Source organism: Armigeres subalbatus, chromosome 1 (assembly GCF_024139115.2).
Source record: "Armigeres subalbatus isolate Guangzhou_Male chromosome 1, GZ_Asu_2, whole genome shotgun sequence".
Taxonomy (NCBI): Eukaryota; Metazoa; Arthropoda; class Insecta; order Diptera; family Culicidae; genus Armigeres; species Armigeres subalbatus.
The window spans coordinates 176,389,902-176,408,648 of record NC_085139.1 but is presented as its reverse complement, the minus strand read 5'-3'; positions in this window follow the sequence as shown (position 1 = coordinate 176,408,648).

Genomic DNA, 18,747 nt, shown 5'->3' with positions numbered 1-18,747 from the left:
CACTATTAAGTTTCCATTAGTACTCAAATGAGAATTATAATCATTTTTTGCAACTCATTTGAATGACTATAATGGTAATTAAAGCACTCATTTTGTTGGTATGGAAAAGTAGGCGGTTCTTCACTTAAACATGAACTGTAAAACCAGGTATTATGATCCGGAATTGCAAAACGTCTTTTTCCAATCTGCAGTAAATCGTGAATAACTTTCAAATGGATAGAGATAGAAGGTTGCTATTTTTAGCAAATTGTTACCCATTTTGGATGCATTAATACAACAATATTTTAAAAAATTCATTAATTCAGGGCATTTAAAGCATCAGTGAAAAATATATAGATCTAAAACATACGAAGATCGGATCCGAGCGCATTATGGGACACCATGGTCTCAGAGAAATGAGCGAAAACGGAGAGCTGTTCGCAGAATTGTGTGGTAAAAACGACATGATGATCGGGGGATCGCTCCCGTGACGGCTTTACAGAAAATCAAATCACCCACATCTGCATCAGCCGAAAATGGAAACGGAGCTTCTTGATGTACGGAATAAGCGTAGTTGCCGATATCGCGTCTGATCATAACCTCCTCATCGGCGAAATACGCCTACGCATTGCGCGGATTCGTCGGCAGGAGGAGAGAGTTGGACGACGGTTCAACACACGCCGACTGGACGATGCCACGGTGAAACGGTTCTTCGTTTAAGAACGGAACACGCGTGCTGCATTCCGGAAGGTGGACCGCCATCAAGAATGCCTTCGTCGCCACCAGCAAAACAATCTGGGCGAACTGCGCACCCAGAGAAAACAATGAATCACCGATGAGACCTGAAGGAAGATAGAGGAGCGAAGAGAAGCCAATGTCACGATAGAGCGATTAAAAACCAGAGGAGCCAAAGTCTTAGCCCGTAAACGATACTCGGTTCTTCAGAAGGAAGTAAAACGCTCATGTCGACGGGACAAGCGAGCGTGGGCAGACTCTCTGGCCGACGAAGGAGAGAGAGCCGCAGCAACCGGGGACATTCGCCTCCTCTACGATATTTCACGAAATGCTCATATCAGCCGAGATGCTCAAAGCTGACCTCATGACATCCGCTCAACTACTGCATCGATTATTTCATAATACCACTAATCTTCATCCTGTTTGTCAACGACCTCTCTACCCGTCTGGAATCGTCAAAACCTATGTTTGCCGACGATCTGAAAATATTCCGTGCAATTGAGTCTAATCTCGACTGTTGTGCCCTACAGCAAGATATTGACTATCATTTGCACTGGTGCACTCTGAATGGCATGGAAGTTAACATATCCAAATGCAGTGTTATCTTCTTCATCCGCTTGCGCGATCCCTCGTGCGTTGACTATTCAATGGGAAACAACAATCTCCTACGAGTTTCCACAGTTAAGGAGTAGTAATTGACTCAAGAGAGAGGTTTAATGAGCACATCACAATGGTTACAGCAAAATCTTACGCCATGCTAGAAAAAAGGAAAAGGTCGTTGCGTCGTTGCATTGTTGTGTCTCTTACTGTAGTCACGAATTTCGTTGATTTAGTAGATGAAATACGTTTTATATTTTGTTAAATTGTGCTGTATTCGATTCGGTCCTGTGAAGTAAACATTTAGCTGAAGTCAACATTCGAAGATTCAATCTACATCCGTTCATTTCATAAAAAAGTTTTGGATTCCCGTGGCATTTGACAAACAGTGCGCTGTATTGAACGTAATAGACGATCTTCATTAATAGCGCTACCGTTCGTATATGTTGTTCCCCACGTTTCAACTATTACATCTGCTCAGGGTTCGGATTTCTCACTCACTCATGCGACAACTGATCACTCCACCATGCATTTTATCCGGATAAATTACAGTGCGATAAACTCCGGCACAAGCGATGGTGCGAAAAATTGTTATCCTTCTTCCCATGTTTCGCGAAAATCAAATGCCGCTTGCTATGCCTCTCCAAGCTGATTGAATCTGACGATGCGCCACGATAAGCAGAAGGTTCAATACAGCAGTTTTCCCTTCGCTTTCAATCAATTCATGTGGTAACGTGGTTTTAGTGGGCGCTCTGAACATTTTAAAATTGTTTTGGGTTCGAATCCCGTTGCGGTCCTAAATTTTTGTAAATATGCTTGTAAAATTTATCTGATGAGGCGACGAGAAGGAAAATTTGTGGATTAAAATTAAATTATCCGGCGATCCGGCGCTCACGAATTTATCACCCGCCATTCTATCCGGATAAAAATGTTGTGTGAGAATACTTCCTCACAGGGGGACCATGAAAAATCACACTCCGCTAAATGGATTAATTGCAGGTTTTTATTCATATGAGTGAGAATTCCGAAGCCTGCATCTGCTGCATTTCCCACACCGCTTCATTTCGACCCGCATATGATGTCTACAGTTTGCGAGAAATGCGAAAGACCGATCGCGCTCAACGCCACAGTCGTTCAATGTGGAGGTTTTTGTGAAAACAGTAATCGGTTTCACGCCGACTGTGTTGGCCTTTCGTACGACAAGGTGGAAGCTTGTATGCATACAAATATTTTGTGGATATGCGATTGCTGCCGTGATCTGCTGAGGAATATCAAATTTCGTAATGTTATTAAAAACACGAATCCTGTAGAGACTCCACGAGATGAGATCGAACATTTGAAAAAGGAAGTTGGTAAAATTAATGATGTTTTGATGAAACTTACAACTGGAGATAAAATTTCCTTTGAGAACGTGCTACCAAAAGCCGAAAACGGAGCGAGCAATACATCGTTTTCATCAAAAATACCGCAAAACTCGTTCATCGATTCTTCTCAGGAATGTGCCAATTTCAGTTTGTTCATGACCAATATAGCACCTGATGTCACAGACGATGAGGTAAATGCTTTAGTGCGCCAGAAACTAAATGTTTCTGAGTTTGTGTCCATCAAAAGACTCGTACCTCGATGGAAAGACTCAGCAACAATGGAATATGTTTCATTTAAAGTGGATTTGAATCGCAAATACCGGAATATGGCAATGAATCCAACTATCTGGCCAAGAGGAATACGATGCAGAGAATTTCATCGGTTTTCGTGCACATCCTGGAGACCTATATATAATTCTTGTTAAAAATAGTTTGTAGCGTTTCTATTGTTGTTCAAATTTGTTACCTGTTTTCTGTTATAATTTTAACTTGTCTAGATTGTTGATTATTGTCATTATGTGATATCAAACACTATGTAATGTACTTCAATGTTTAATTTAATACCATCATTGGGGCAACATTATGCCTGTTGATGTTAATAATAATAAACAATAAACAACGAGCTCCATCATCGTTGTCACCAGAGCCCGATAGCAACAGAAATTCGGGATCGGAAGTGTGGCTGGGTCGGCCATACTCTACGTAGGGGTGGAAACGAAATCTGCAAACAAGCATTAAGGTTCCCCCAAACACACGCGACGCGACAGTCGCGACGCGATTCTATCGCTTGGCGACAGCGATTCTGTCGCCGTTGGTATGGAAGCGTAAATAGAACATTGCCTGCAGCGATCCAACGATAGAATCGCGGCGACTAGTTGTCGCCGTCGCGGCGATGAAATCGCTTAGGTCTGGGGAGCCTTTATACTGTAACCCAGCGGGACATCGCAGCAGAGGTAGACACCTATGGGTCATGGCGGCAAAGCCTCAATAAAGAAATAAAAGAAGTCGACCGAAATCTAACCTGGCAACAGGTTAAAGCGATAGCTGGGCAACGCTCAGGATGGAGATCTTTCAAGTCGGCCCTTTGTACCACCGGAGGTGTACAGGATCCATAAAGAAAGAAGAGATTAAATTGTCGTCTAACTTATTGGTGAGCGATTCATAATAGGATGAGCACCACTGCACAGTCCTCTGTCCTTTCAGTCAGCTGTTTATAATATCGTCACTTGTATGTCTTTCATTTTACAATAATATTTAACATTCTACTTACGGTATGTTTTGCCTTTCTCGTACACCAAGGTGTAACAAAAAATCTATATGTATATTCATTTCTAAGACGATTTTGTGACAGAAGGTCCGGAGACCCATAGTGTTATATACCAATCGACTCAGCTCGACGAATTGAGATGATATCTGTCTGTGTGTATGTGTGTGAGCGCAAAATAAAACTCACAGCTGTTAAGGTATGTCCTTTACACTCGCTTCCCTATCTTTTCTTATAATCTGTTAGTTCGATGTGATTGTGGGCCAAACCCTAAAGTAGTATTTGTTCAATGAACTTTCGCTCTTTTGAGAGAGAAACTCTCAGTTTAATTGCCGAAGATGGCCAATGGCGACCGAATGTGACGTCACGTCTGGCATACTCAGTACATTTTTTATAACAGACGTGATGTTTCACTCCGCCCACCTGTAGTAGGTGGCAATGTTTTGGTCATTTTTTCGACTAATACAGACATACACGGTAAAAAATAAGCACGTCCTTGTGAACTGTTGTGCATTTGAATTTGCACTACTTTATAATCCAGTCAATATCAAAAGATGAGCTAGTCGCATTCAAAGACCATCACTTCCATGCAACGTGCATAATATTTTGAAATAAAAATGACACAATAAAAAAATCATCTCAGTCTAGATTCGAACAACATGCCATCGCTTGAAAGTCCTGCATCTTACCTTGACTCCATCTCACACTTCGAAATACCTCTTGAATAGAGCCGAACAGATGAAACGAACTGTCATCTATTTAAAGAAGTACACCAATAATGTTCATCTTTCATATCAATAGTCGCGCACCTGTGAATTCAATAGCATAGCACTTCCAAATCAGTGGAGACATCATTGGTGCTGATCGAAGTGTTAATCATTTTCACTTCCAGTGAGGAGCACTTTGATCAACAATGTAAGATGTTTTGAAATAGTCTGTGTTCAACGCACTTCTGAAAGGTGTGACAGCACTCCAAGATCAAAGGAATATCAGTTTCAGTTATAGTGATTGTAAAGTTGGACATTCAATGGATAGAACAGTTAAATTGAGCGTGTTGATTTTTTTCCGTATAGGGGACCTTGGGCCCACACCTTTACTGAAGCTTTACTGAAGTTCCCTAAGGCAGCTAAAGCGATTAGAGAGAAGCACTAAGTCAACTACTTCGACAGCTTCGAAACAGAAGTGGAAGCAGTTGAGATAGTGCTTGAGGTAAAAGCAGTTCACAAACGTGGAGGATTCGAGATCTAAAACTGGCATTCTACCTCCGATACAACGGTTGGGGTTGGGGAAACTGAGCGACTTCAACCGGATGCCATCAATATCGATGCTGAAAACGGAGCGGAACGAATTTCGGAACTGCTATGGCTCCCGAAAGAAGAAGTTCTCGCCTTTTTCACTGAGCTTCATCTGGAGGGGATTGCGAAGGTTCTCAAGGAAACTTGTCGCACATCACGATCACTGGCGGAGACAGAGGTGGGGCACGACGCGATGCAATCACACCATTGTTCTCGAATGCTATTGTTCTTGCGCTTAGTGGTGCCCCACCCAAAAACAATAGCTGGCTCCGCCAGTGATCACGATACAGTGCAGGATGATTACCCTTGATACTAGGCGCAACCAGATGAAGTGGGACGACGAGGTAGACAAAGTAGTCTGTACGCGCTGGCTCCGATGGACGAAGTTGCTCGAAAATGTAAGCCAGATGAGACTACCCAGAGCCCATTTTCCAGGACTTACTGCAACAGTTGGTATTGGTCCGGTTGAGCTTCACGTTTTTACAGATGCGAGTGAAGAAAATGCTTGTGCAGCCCACTATCGGGTCGTGATCAATGTGTGCTATTTATCAATGTGCTAGTTATGGCCAATGCAAATATGGTACCTTTGAAGTGGGTAAGGAACAAAAGGTCGAAAGACAAAAGGTCGAAAAGTTGAAAAAACAATATGTCGAAAAGGACAAAAGGTCGAAGGGACAAATGGTCGAAAAGGACAAAAGATCGAAAGGGAGAAAAGGTCGAAACGACAAAACATCGAACAGGATAAAAGATCGAAGGAAACAAAAGATCAATAAGATCAAAAGGTTGAAAGGGGAAAAAGGTCAAAATAGACAAGAAACTGAAACGGAGAGTCAATCTCGCACCAAAGTTGCCCTACACAGTTGGCAAAAAATCTGCTCTTTCATTTTTCACAATTTTTAACAATTAAATAAAATTCATTCAGTGAGTTCAACTAATGGATAGATGTTTGAGTTTTCCAAATGTCCCTTAGATCTGTCAAAATAGCGCATGGCGAACATAAAAACCGGCATGTATAAGGTAAGCATCTGCGTGCGGCGTGCACTATTATGACAGATTGAAGTGACGTTTAGAAATCCTAGATATCACTCCATTGTTTGCACTCATTGAATGAACTTTATTTAATTGCTGAAAACAATGAAAACTAAAACAGCACATTTATTGCCAACTGGATAGGATGAGTTTGTCTCACGCAATGCAAGTTTTATTCATTTCCTAAATCAACAATCTTTTTTATCTTTAACAGAACTATCTACACGCAAAAAAATGTTGCGGTCGAAACTACCATTCCGAGGGTTATTTTAAGAATATGCACCGACGATTTTCAGCAGATAACAAACTCGTTTGATTTTACCACGCGCGCAGTAAAAATCAACTGTGGCCCTTGTGGAATGTTGTCATATGAACTGAAACAGTGATGAATTTCTCTGAAACCATGGTTGATTGTACTGAAATTTCATGGTTGTTTTGAAAACAGAGCGTAGTCTACAAAATAGTAATTTTTACCACGGATTTTTTTTTCTGTGTAGATATTCATATTAACGCATTTGCCCAAAAGTACTCGCGGCGCTCCCCAAAGGAAACGACGCACCGCGCTTTATGCTGCCCGTATACTCGATTCTTATGGGGAGATAACATTGCGCCGTTTCCTAAGGTGCGGTTGTTCCTTTCGAATGTGTAACGCCGCGTGGAATCTTGTGCAAATGCGCTTTTGGAAACATTACAACAGCCGCGCGGTGTATCGTATTGACAGCACCCTACAATAGTATTGTTTCACAGTAATTACTCCTTCTTGCAAATTGCTCATTCTTTAACTTTGATTGATGAGATGAGTGTGTTATTTCTGCTTGAAGTTAAATGCATTTCACAAATGATTGTGGAATACATCCAACACGTTCTTGATCGACACTTTATCGCTTTCGACCTTTTTGTCCTTTTCAACCTTTTGTCCCTTTCGACCTTTTGTCCTTTTCGACCTTTCGTCTCTTTTGACGTTCTGTTACTTACTCTGTTACTTACTTTCGACCTTTTGTCATTTCAACCTTCTGTCCCTTTCGACGTTTTGTCTTTTCGACCTTTTGTCCTTTCGAATTTTTGTCTTTCGACCTTTTGTCATATCTATCCGTTTCCCATTTGGAGCTGTTGGGGGACCTTTTAGGAGCGAGGCTAGCCAAGGCGGTGAAGGAGTATCACACATTAACCATTAAACAACGGGATCGCGCACGGGTGGACCCTTGTTTCTACGTTGTGATTTTTGTGGTTTGAATAAAAGAACGCTGATTTACAGCCATCCTGCCATGGCAGTGGTCAGTGATATAACTGAGCAGTTTATTGTAGTACGGATGATATACGCATACATGTTCATATAGTTTAGATCTACAGATATGGACACTACACTTGCACAAACATACTCCCCCCCAAAACGCACAGTTTTCAATTCCACTCGATAAACAATAACGACAAAAGTCTGACATTAAGCACAATAATCCGAAGCGCACTCGCCATTGAACGAAAGCAAGGTTCTCGATGAAAGCTGTTGCAGCCGGGAATAAATTGAGACCAACCTTGCTTCACTAGATGGCTACCTGTGTGTGGCCGCACCATCGTAGTTGGGAGTCAACAGATTTTTAAATGTTGATAATGTCCTTCCCCATCCTTATGACTGATGAATATATTACCGCCGAAATGTTATTTTTGATCGTCAACTATCCAGTATTGCATTGTTCGATTGCACTGTCTATTGAGTTTAGGCATCGCTTCTAGTCAAATCCTGAGCCCATTGCTGCAGTACGAGATAGTGAGCTAGACGATGCGATGCCCCTGCTAGATAGCTATCCATTTAGCACCACACTATCGTAGCTGGAAGTTATCGAACTGCTATTCCATTGTTGAAATGTTGATCAGTCGGGATCGCGGCAGGTGGAACAGAAATGGGTTTTGGTTTTGATCCATCGATGTTCTCGTTGTCGTTATTTTCCCGTCACGGCACCATTATGATCGCGCACGGGTGGACCCTTGTTTCTACGTTGTGATTTTTGTGGTTTGAATAAAAGAACGCCGATTTACAGCCATCCTGCCATGGCAGTGGTCAGTGATATAATTGAGCAGTTTATTGTAGTACGGATGATATACGCATACATGTTCATATAGTTTAGATCTACAGATATGGACACTACACTTGCACAAACACAACGTATGATGTGAACAGAGTCAAAAACAACACTGGCTTGAATCAAATCGCAATATCGCCGCTACCGACAGTCTGTAGCATTTATAGCAATGTAGCAATATGTTCCAACCCAGCACTACCCTGCCGTATCGCATAGACGCAAAAAAGTGGGGAAAAGGACCTAGTACAGATGTAACGTCTCTACCGACCTGAAGCGAAATGGCCTGATGTTGACTGAATCGTTGAATACAGAGGAAGAACTATGGGCCTGCCAACAGCGTCAAGTTGAGAACGTGTACCAAATCAACAACTTCTCCAAGTGAAGGCATCTTCTGCGAACAGCAGCATACGTGTACGGCTACATCGAGAACTGCTACGGCAGGAGCAAGCAGCAGACACTAGTAACAGGGCACTTAAAACAGGAAGAATTGCTTATAGCAGAGAACTCAACAAGCTCATAATCAACTGGTACCATTGCCGATATCTGAAGGCCAACCATGTGACGATTCTAAACGAAGTTCGTCAGTGGTTCCACGTATCAAAATCCAAGCATTCTGATTCGTAGGATTGTCGCTCCTGCAAGCTCACCAAAAATATTCCAGCAACACCTAGGATAGCTCCTTTGCCAAACTCACGTCTGGCGGCCATGGTACATCCTTTTTCCTACGGTGTCCTAGACTATTTTGGGCTCACTCAGGTTCGAGTTGGTCGCAGCTGCGTCAAACGTTGGAGCACGTTGTTTACGTGCCTCGCCGTGAGAACCGTGCATCTAGAAGTCATGTATTCCTTGTCCACCGAGTCGAGTAAAATGGCTATTCGTCAGTTTGTTTCACACGGAGGATCGGAGTGGGGTCGTCCAAGCTCCTAGGACGTTCTCGGAGACAATGAAAGTCACGCGTGCAAATTGGAACTTGGCCAGGCAGCTCGTGAACCATTTCTGGCAGCGGTGGATTCGCGAGTACCTTCCGAAGATTGCCAATAAGACCAAATGATTCAGCGACCCAAATAATCTAGCTGAAAACGATCTAGTGCTGATAGTCGACTAAGGTCGTCGCGACGGCTGGATATAACGTCGTGGTAGGATATCGTTGAAATTTTTTTTATTATTTAGTATAAGTTACTGCAACTAGCTTTTTTGCTCCACTAATAGTATTCGAACAACGAACTGTTAGGTAGAGTTCTAGAAAAATCCTTCGCACTAGAAGCCCACCATACAACGCATTTTGAAATTGATTGAGTTATGAGTTATTAAATAATCGAATTCAGATTATAAAATTCTCGAAGCATCATTGTATTCGACTTTTGATTTCTTTCAGAGAGCTTGATATTTTCTAGGGAAGTTTAAAATTTGAAAATAGAAGATCTCCAAAATCTTCGTCATTTTTTTTATACTCGAGAAAACGGTTTTAGTGGTTAGGTTAAGTGTATGCAGCCTACCGGTTAGTAGTAGACTAGCAAAAATAATTCAAGAAAATTTACGTAACAGTCGCATCGAAAATTGCAATAGCTCTGCATTTACAGAGAATGTTTTTTGTACTATAACAAATACAACCGTTTCATGTAATTATGTAGTTGTAGTCATATTCAACAGATTGTACCGTTTACGACAGAAGCAACAATATTTCCAATCGGAGATTGCACGAACGGATTCAAAAAGCTGGAACGTGTTTATCGTGTGAATGAGCGCATTGCAACAATCCCTGTCTGAGATCACATCTGCTGCAGTCAGAAACTTTCGGCAAGTCTGTAAATTATTGGTTAAATCAATACATTAACACGTTCACAAAGCGAGCATTATTCTCATTGACTACCACCGAACCAGAAACTATCGCTGACGGTTGGACATCGAATCGCACTCCTCCGGGCACGGAACCATCCCATGTGCGAAATTGTTTTTTGTGCGCTTGTTACACGTGGAACGTTTCAAAGCGAGAAATGTGTAAAGAATTATGCACACTCGAATGAATGTACGTACACCTACTGCTGACTGCATGCACTCGGAGGAATGTGGTTTTGCGCCGCGGAAATGGAAAATTTTGGAATTTTCGCGCAAACATACATCCAGTTAAACGTATCCGCCGTGTTTGATACGGAAAAGCATTTAGATAGCCCAGTTGGAAAGAAACCGAAAAAGCGAGGTTGAATGATTCACCGAATAATTGTGGTCTCGGTGGGAAAGCCGCAACAGGGAAAAGCTTTTCTTCCGCGTGGATTTACCAGGATCCAGCACGGGTTTTGTTTCGGTCCGGTTCAAATGGATGATGTTTTTGACTGATGTGTCGAATTTGACGAGCGCTTTTCATACCTACGCTGACCAACGGGACAGAAATTTGCACGAACCGAAATGAGGTGTATACGAAGAATTGGATTCTGTACCAGCGGTGGTAAATTTTCCACTATGATAATTTCGATTTTTTATATGTGTAAGGAAGACTGAGAAATTACTCAAACAATGAACAAATTATTGAAAGCATTCATTGGTTTTCTGGGTTTTCTTTTTTATTCAGAACCTTTTAAGCAACGCGGAAAACTTTTTCAATATAATAACGACAGGCACATTCGTGCCCAGTGGCAACAAAAATATTCTATGCCACGAGGCTACAAACTACACCCACATATCAATAACACCGGCCGGAAATATCATAAATCATAACTACACATCATGCTAAACGGGAAATTATTCATTTTGTGTTGAAATAGATGAAGTGGGCGCCTACATGTGATGCTCCACCAATGTCCTATCCCATATTCAGTGCATAGCTCCGATTCCATCCGGCGAACAATCCTGCTGTGTATGTCCTGCCGTCCATCCCGGTTCAAACCATGATGTACGTGTGTGATTTTTTTGTGCACTTAATGTGACCATCGTGCACGGATCGGTAGCTGTTGCATCCGCAACCATCATCACCTTCATCTTTTGGTCGCCCATCACGATAGCGACGACCGGCCAAGCGACCGTGTGAGGCCAAAATGCCAGGATGTTGGGCCCTGCATTGACCACAAATACAGCGTGTTCGAATGTACTGCCTTCCCTGACGTGGCAACCTTTTCCGTCAAACGACATACACACATCGAGGAAGCTCGAAGCCCGTAACATGGTGCACGAGTGGGAAGTTTACTGCAGTTCCCGGTTGGAACACCAGCTGAAGAGCGACTACAGTGTTCCAATGATGTTGATGAATGATTTGACCAAATATGAGTCATGTACTGTGGTGGATAGTTCCAGTTGATTTTGGCTACTGAAGTGGTGATGTATGCTATGTTCGTTCGGGCGTTTGCAGGAAATGTTTAATTGATGGCCTTTTGGTTGCTAATGATCATCATTCTGAATGCCATTGATTTTTTTGGCCATGGTGCTGTAATACTAAAACAAGAGTATGGAGGCCCATAGTGTAATAGGCATCAATCAACTCAGTTTGAGGTCAACTTTTCATACAGTAAGTCTAAACAGAAATTCTCACAACGAGTGTCTTTTGAAACTTATTGAGCTTGATCTTTTACGTTTTTTTTATCTTAAAACTTATTGAGCTTGATCTTTTACGTTTGAAAAGTACGAAGAAAATGCTGTATCGAATCAAAAAATGTCGATATCTAAACTGTTTACGATTAAGACAGTATCACTACCAGCTACAAGCAAGCTCAAATTCAGCTTGTTTTCTATAATGGTTCTAGAGTTTCATCGTATATAATAAAAAAGCTGTGATAAAACGCGCACGCTAAGATTAATTTACGCAATATTTGTAATACACACTCGCAAATACTTGTTTTCCGATTATTCATTATGTAGTAATCCGCGAGAAAGGCACAATCACTGCTAGCTGAGTTGTTTTAGGGTTTTCAATTGAAAACTTCTCCGTTACCATGCATGCCAAGACCATATATATTCAAACGAGCATTGTCTAGCCGATTCACATGATTTTGTATTCAATTAGTTCTATGCACACAAACAATCATTCCCGATGTCATCCCTTGAAACGCTCCATTTGAATTTCCCGCTACTGCTGCTCACCAAAAAAGTTTCCGTTCCGAAATCGGTGGCATGTTTTTGCTTCTGTCCTCGAGGAAATAGCCACATCAATATATCCGAGCGCTCTCCAACCCTAGTCCGCCTTTTTTTCCTTCCACAACCGAAGTCTGCTGTAGTAATTTATTGATTTGTTTGATTTGATCTCAGCAGAGTCGAGGGCAAACTTCATTGAACCGTGTTACCACTTACGTTTACGGATACACATATTTTTCCGTCCGCCCCGTTCCACCATCAGCCCACCATCATATTTCATGGTTCCGTCTCGTTTGTTCGGACGAAGAGCTCTTCTCATCGGGAGTTAGCAAAAAAGTGAACACAAGCGAACAAAGTTCTCCAAAAGTGAAATTGAAAAAAAAAACGAGATGTTTTCTCTGATTAAAAAGTTTTATCTTAGATGATTATAAATATCTTCAGCAGTGGTCTGTATTGGTATGCAAAGTTTGAGGAAGAATCGATGATACGATTTCGGAGATGAAATGAGGAAAACATTCGTTATTGGTTAAAACATCATAGGGATGCCTTAGCTTGTGTTGCTATAAATTCATACGAATTCACTAAAATTATCTTCTTTTGTCTTTCTGCTTGTAATTTAAATTGGTAAGTAATGAAACGATATGGATACTCGTAAAATTTAATTCCCATCCACAACGCCACACTTTAAGGGACTGTACTGAATATAAACGTAGGACTGCAGTTTTTCGTCATAAGATAATATAAATTACAATCAAACTTATTGCATTAAGCGTCTAACTCAAATTACAAAGTACTTCATGACATACATTTAAATGCTCCAATACAATACGTGGCAAAAGTAATCCATTCTTTTAAATACTATATTCTATATGCTGATAATTGAGGTATAGGGAGCGGGACCATTTGGGCAGCACCTCCTATTCCCGTCCGCAATGTTAATAACTCGACCGCGTTTCAACCAAATGGTGTTATATTTTTCTTTCCTTTCTCAAAGAAAATATCAAACACTCCCTTTGACGGTTCTGTAAGGAATGTTTATTTGTTCCAAATATATTTTACAAGTAACCTAACTGGAGACACTTGAAGCACCGATACATAAAATGCTATGTACAACGATCACCAATCAGCGATCGTTGTCCATGCGAAAGCGGGAGAGACAGAGTCCCTCAAAACTGCATAGCTGTACAGTTGGTAACAGCATGCTTCAATAAATTTGTAATGCGACACTTCTGTTTGTCGCCTAGAATGTAAGCCATTGAACTGAAGGTTCAATGTGGCTTTGAAATTAACCTTCTCAGCATGATTCCACTGGTGTGGTCTGCTCGAAGTGTATGATAGATGAGAATTTGAATAACGTGTGGGATGCACCTGTTACACCATTCCCCTACAGGCCAAAATGTGAATTGTAATTAACTTGGTTGCACTTCAAATGCCTCTCACAATGTTGATTTTTCCAAAATGAATTTTCTGAATTTTAATTTCTATTTTTCTTACAATTTGTTGTTTTTTATCTGAAATGCATATTGCGTTCCCCCTTCACCCTAAAGGAAAAGAAGGTTGTTGAATACATGTTTTATCGTTGGATTAATCTAGTTTTATGAACTTCTACTCTTTTTCCATTTTGAATAATTATCGCATTAGAATCGTTTAATTTTTCTATCTGATAAGGGCCACTATAAACTGGTTGTAGCTTGTGTCTATTTTCAATTTGTAAGTATACTGTGTCACCTATTTGTAAATCTGTGGGCTTTACTTTCTGATTGAGGCTGTTTGTTCTTTTAACTTTCCTGTTCATAATTGTTTGGATAACATTGGCATGAGTGATTTGTAATCTAAATTTAAGTTCATGTAGGTAAGAATCAAGATTATATTGTGGATCTATTTTCTGGTTTTTACAAAATTCAAAAGCATTCAGTTTTTTCCGAAAATTAGTTCAAAAGGGGCAAAATTGTGGTCCGTATTGGGTGTTGTATTATATGCAAAACAATAAAAAGATAGCCATTCATCCCAATCAATTGTGCGTTCATTTGCGAACATCCTCAAATATTCATTCAAACATTTGTGGTTGCGCTCTAAAGCTCCAATTGTTTGGGGGTGATAAGCTGTCGAACATGTATGGTTTAATTGTAATAAATTACAAACTTCATCGAATACTCCCTTGTATTCAGTTCCTTGATCTGTTTTAATACATTTCGTCGGACCATATACAAGAATGCATTTCTCAACAACTGCTTTAGCGATTGAAACAGCTGATTTGTCTGGAACGGGAATTGCAATGACATACTTGGAAAGATCGCATTGCAGTGTTACAGCATAGCGGTTTCCTTGGTCAGTCAGTGCAGTGGGAAAGGTCCGATAGTGTCAATGGACACTACGTCGAATGTTTTGTTTGGAGTAGTTGTCACAATAACTGGTGTCTTTACTGGTATTGCGTGTTTGTTTATTTTGCAAAGCTCGCAAGATGAAACGTAATCAGAAACTATTTGTTTCATGTTTGGCCAGGAAAAGAGCGACTTTAATTTTTTATACAATCTATTTACACCTGGATGACCTCCTACGGGAGAGTCGTGGTGTTTTTTCAATATTTCGTTAATTTCTCGTTCTGTTGTAATTTCAACAGGTTTTCGTAGATTAATACGGTAGCGTTCCTAAGAACCGCGTTACCTAAATTTTAAATGTAATCATATTGACATGTTGGAATAAGATATCGTTTGTTTGAATTGCTAGCTTCTTGGGAATAAATGTTTTTGAACTTTTGTTATTGGTATTTGCGTCATGATCACTATTAACGTTATTATCGGCAGGCCTGCCATCGATAAATTGTAAAAATTTTCTACTTCTAATTTAATATTTTCGGGTTATCTATCATGCAGTGCTATCACTGGTGATAGTCTCTTCCGAAAACTTCTATCATAAATAGTCATATTAATATATTTTTTATTATTATTATTATAAGAAAATGTTAATTTTGGCAAGTCAAATGCATCTAAATTACTGAGCACTTCGTTCACATGGAGTTGATCAGGCTCTTGTGTGGGAAGGTCAGGTTGTGTAGTATCATTTTTCCTTGACATTGATCTAGTTACTATATACATTTGTTTAAGCGTATCAGAGGTTATCTGAATTCTAGATAACGCGTCTGATAACACATTAGTTTTTACCCTCAATATACTGTACTTCAAAATTATATTCTTCTAACTCCCATCTCATGCGGGTTAGTTTGGAAGCTGGATTTTTAAGTGAAAATAAATATATCAATGGTCGGTGGTCGGTACGTATGATAAATTTACGACCGTAAATGTATGGCCTAAAATGATTTACTGCCCAGTGAATTGCAGTTAATTCTTGCTCTATGGTTGATTTGTTTGATTCACCTTTCGTAAAAGCTTTACTTGCAAATGCGACTGGTAACTCGAAACCATCATGACATTGAGCAAGCACTGCTCCACAGGCTATCTTTGACGCGTCAGTGGTAATAATGAACTCTTTTGTGTAATCTGGGAACTGCAAAATTTGAGGTGAAATAAGTTTGTTCTTTAGAGTGAGAAACGACGTCGCGCATTCGTCGGTCCATTTAAATTGAGTGTTTTTCCTTAACAATTTGTTCAATGGGTGAGTTATTTCAGCAAAGTTTTTTATGAATCTACGATAATAGTTGCAAATGCAACAAATCGTCGTACATCATCAGCGTTTGACGGAACAGGATAGTTTGAAATGACTGAAAATTTTGATTTATCAGGCTGAATGCCTTTTTCTGAAATATTATGTCCAAGATACGTAACTTCATTTTTGAAGAATTGACATTTTTTGGGATTCAACTTGAGATTGTATTTTCTCAATTGTTGAAATACTTTATTCAAATTTGCGATATGATGATTTATCGAACAACCTACCACAATGATATCATCAATATACAGAAAAGCGCATTGGGGTTGAAGTCCGCTTAAAGCAATTGACATCATGCGTTGGAATGAATTTGGACTGATATTTAATCCGAAAGGAAGTCTATTAAATTCATAATGACCAGTATCGGTGGAGAAGGCAGTATAACGTTTAGATGCTTCATCAAGAGGTATTTGATGAAATCCAGACATGAGATCGAGTGTAGTAAAATACTTCGCTCGACCTAAATTATCCAAGATTTCATCAATACGAGGAAGAGGAAATTTATCAGGAATTATCTGTTTGTTTAATTGTCTGAAATCAATCACCAGACGCCATTTTTTCTCGTCAGTTGAAGACTTTTTAGGTACCAAAAGTATAGGTTTATATAATTGAATGGAGAAATTGAATGTTGAATAATTCCATCATCGAGCATTTTGTTAACTTGCGCATTAATTTCGGTTTTTGGATTTCAGGGGTTCGATAATTTTAATATAAACAGGTTTTTGTTCACTAAGTTGTATGTTCTGTTCATAAAAATTGTTGTGAGTAAGGACATCATTCTCAAGAGAAAATATCGTTGAATTCCATACACAATGCTTCAACCTTATTTTTAATTTCAGGTTCTAAACTTTGTGTGTGAATTTCGGTTTTAATTTTAAATTTCTACTTCATCGCATGGTAATTTATTTGAGTTATATTGTTGGTATTTCGATAAAAGCGCATATTTTGGTTTGAATCTGGTTGAAAGGTTGTAATCATCATTAGTCGTATTGATAAATTTAACGAAGCAGTTTTCTTTTGCACTATAGAATTTGGTACAGAAAATTCCTGGGGCAATTTCTTGTGAGAAAATAACACTGTCTTCGTTCGAATTTAAATTATTTACTTTTTTTATGAGTTCACACCTTGCCGGGAGTACAATTGAGCTGTCATAAGTATTTGCTATTGGTATTTCTAAAGTTTCAAAATTTACCATAACTTTGAGTAGCCAAGACTCGTAGTCAATTTTGCATTTGTAATTTACGAGAAAATCTCTTCCAATTATTCCGTCAGTAGGAATCGGGAAGTTTTCTTTCACAATGTGAAATTTATGAGGAATTTTCATTTCATTTGAAAGTATATTAGTTTGCGTAGTCCCGATTGTACTTATATTACCTTGTCCAATTCCCATGATATTACATTTCTCAGTGGGATAATAAAGTTGACTGTTTTAATTTTGTTAGCTTTCATGACCGATATGTCAGAGCCGCAATCTACAATGAAGAAATTCGGTGTATCAGACATTTCAAGCGAAAGCTTTACATAATTTGTGGCAGTTACATTTATAGTGTATGCTGCCCTAGTAGTACACCTAAAGGGTGGATATTTGACTGTTGGGTGTTTTGTTGTTGTTGGGCCTAAAATGTATTTGGTTGTCCAATCGGTAATTGCTGTACTGCTTGTGGCGCAACAGGTTGATATAACATACCACTCTGCTGGGCTAAAAACATATTAGGAGTAGAACCTCGTTGACCCCAATTTCCACGTTGATTTCTGAAGTTCCCTCGTTGATACCAGTTACCTCTTTGGTTTGTATAGTTTCCACGATTTGACTGAAAATTTTGATATCTACCTCTACTTTCATGGTAATTTCCCCGTGAGTTGTTTCCACGTGTTCTGTGATTCGTTGCACCACGTCCACGTGAATAATTCACTCTGCTTGTTAAAATTTGTGCATTTTGTGGATTTGTATTTGCGTTACCAATTTCTCTGGTATCATTTTCCATGACCTTTTGAACGGCTTCGTTTAAAGTTTCAAAAGAGCCAGCTTTAAGTATAATTCTGGACTCAGGGTTTTTTACACCTCGAATGAGAGCTTCAATTCCACATTTTGTTGCCATTTTATTTGCTATAACTTGGGGTATGTTATCCTTAACATAAGTTGATTTCAACTGAGAGCATAATTTGTCAACTTTATCGCAATAATCGTTCAAATCATCAGTTCTTTTGATAGTTTTTAATTTCGCAATTAAACTATCTGTTGAAATTTTGATGCGCAATGCAAATTGATTGCATCTAGCATCTGTGTTAGGTTTTGGTTTGCCGATATAGCTTGTCTTGCTTTACTTGTAAGGCGTAAGCTGCGCAACAAATTGAACAACTGTTTGCTCAGCAGCATCCTTTTGCGCTTGTGTACCTGCTTCAAATGTTGTATTGACAGTCTGTTGAAAAGTCGAACCGCATCAATAAAAGATTCCAAATTTTCTGGATTTCCATCGTATATGGGAACCAAGGTTGTACCTTAATTTGACGTCAACCACAAGTGCCATTTTTGCTCGTTGATTAGACTGAATTGCTTTAGAATTGTTGTTTAGTTTGCTTTGAATTATCGACGTAATATTGAAATTGGCTTCTCTACTAGCCTTGATCAAGAAATTTAAAGTTCCTACCGGGATTTTATCTTCATGTAAAATGAGTTGTTC